This window comes from Silurus meridionalis, chromosome 2, assembly GCF_014805685.1.
Source record: "Silurus meridionalis isolate SWU-2019-XX chromosome 2, ASM1480568v1, whole genome shotgun sequence".
Lineage (NCBI taxonomy): Eukaryota > Metazoa > Chordata > Actinopteri > Siluriformes > Siluridae > Silurus > Silurus meridionalis.
In genome coordinates this window covers 28,977,211-28,979,630 of record NC_060885.1, presented here as the reverse complement: position 1 = coordinate 28,979,630, position 2,420 = coordinate 28,977,211, and positions in this window count along the sequence as shown.

Genomic DNA, 2,420 nt, shown 5'->3' with positions numbered 1-2,420 from the left:
AACGAATAAGTGAGCACGTGCTGCGAATTCTTCAGGCCTTCTGCACGTACTTCATTAGCAGAGTCGCTGTTGTGGCAAGGAAAGGAAACGACAGAGATGAAACGATTGTTTAGACGGGATGAGACGCTCACCCAGACACGTCGAAGGTTGTCGGGGATTCGAAGGCGCGAGCGAAACAAACGATTAGGGTTTCGGGCATCCGGCAAGAACGAAAGCAAACAGCAGAAAATGCACTCTGAGTATTGTTTGCATAATCATAATTGAGATTGGCCGTTGCGAATTATTTATGATTTTATGATGCTCATGCTCCGCACCGGAATGTAAAATAGGTAACATGAGAAGTCGATTTTAGTCTGCGCTCTTTGCTATTACACCATGTATGGTAAGGTTAGTGCTGGACGTCGACCATCTTTAGCATGAAGGATTTTTTGGGGGGATTTCAGGAAAATAGAGAGTTAGTCTGTTAATGCAAGCCGACATTAAATCTGTCACACTTCGATTCGACCTCTCGGGACAAACTGTTGACCCTGGAGTGGTTTATAGATAAACTTCTCAATCCCCTTTAGATAAAAGCACATGCCAAAGCGACCAGGTCATGGAAAAGTCTCAAGTCTGGCTAAGAGCTGGGGCCACACGTGTACACGTGAACACACACACACATGCATACATCCTTTGGTGCTGAGATAATGTGATGGCAGGATTGGTCCCTATTAAAAGGGTTTATTTGTCGAGCTGTCCATTTTTCCATTGCCCTTAAATGGAGTGCTGTGATAACTCATGGAGGTCCCGGTTATACAAGCACTTCCAGTCTTCCATTTGCTCTCTGGATGAGACAGAGAACAGCGCAAGAAAATATTTGCTCAGTGTCTGCATGGGCTGGTTAATAGACGTTCTTCTGACCCTTTCAACATTCATCAAGTGTAATTTTAATAGACTCGCCTGAGCCTTTCCGCGTTTATTGCTCGCTTTTAAAAGTACAGCGTGCACGTGCTGCGATAGCGATCTCTTGCATGAGGGTAGAAATCTGGAAAACAATGTGAACTGATTTGGCCTTTGTGCTTTTGTTACAGCAGGAGATATTTTTAGTTTCGGAGAAATGTTACGCCACTCGTTTAAGTACACCTTGTAAAAACGCCTTACTTCCGAGTTTGGAGGTTTTTGCGACGTCCTGCATTCAAAGCCAGGAATAAACAACAAACATGTGTGGGAGCACCTGCTATGAGCTGTATGTTCAAACAACTATTTATAACAAATGTATACACACTGATGAACTGTTGAAGTTGTTGGAAAAGAGATGTCTTTTTTAACTTTTTTATAAAAGGAGTCTTTAGTTCCAGCACTTGGTAACTGTCAGTCATGCCTTTAACAGGAGAGTGTTCAGGGCAGATGAGGAAGTGGTTTCTTTATAGTATGACAAGATGTGGTTTTAGACATCTCCGCATGAAAAAGAAAAACATTCTGGTTGGTGAGGAAATGACAGTTTATAGCTGCTGTAACATAAGTGATAAGATGAGTTAACTAGTGATGGCCACTGGTCACAAAAGTTAGGAATGACCAGTCACTGACCGCCTTTGTTTCTCAATAACCAATCACTGATCACCACTATTCCCTCAATCACTGATCACAACTGTGTCAAATGACCAATCACTGATCACCACTGTTACCCAAAGAACAGTCACTGACCACATCTGTCTCCAGTGACCAATCACTGATCACCACTGTTTCCCAAAGAGCAGTCACTAATCACAACTGTCTCCAATGACCAATCACTGATCTCCACTGTTTCCCAAAAGAACAGTCACTGATCACATCTGTCTCCAATGACCAATCACTGATCACCTCTGTTTCCCAAAGAACAGTCACTGATCACATCTGTCTCCAATGACCAATCACTGATCTCCACTGTTTCCCAAAGAACAGTCACTAATCACATGTGTCTCCAATGACCAATCACTGGTCAACTCTGTCTCCAATGACCAATCACTGATCACTCCTGTTTCACAAAAAACAGTCACTAATCACGTGTCTCCAATGACCAATCACTGGTCACCACTGTTTCCCAAAGAATGGTGACTGATCACATGTCTCCAATGACCAATCACTGATCACCTCTGTCTCCAATGACCAATCACTGATCACTACTGTTTCACAAAGAACAGTCACTAATCACATGTGTCTCCAATGACCAATCACTGATCACCACTGTTTCCCAAAGAACAGTGACTGATCACATCTGTCTCCAATGACTAATCACCACTGTTTTCCAAAAAACAGTCACTGATCACATCTATCTCCAATGACAGGTGGATGAAAAATAAATGGATGGATGGATGAATGACTGAAAACAGATTAATAGTTGAATGAATAAATGAATGAAAAATGATCGGATGGGTGAATGAACTAACGCATGAATGGATTGA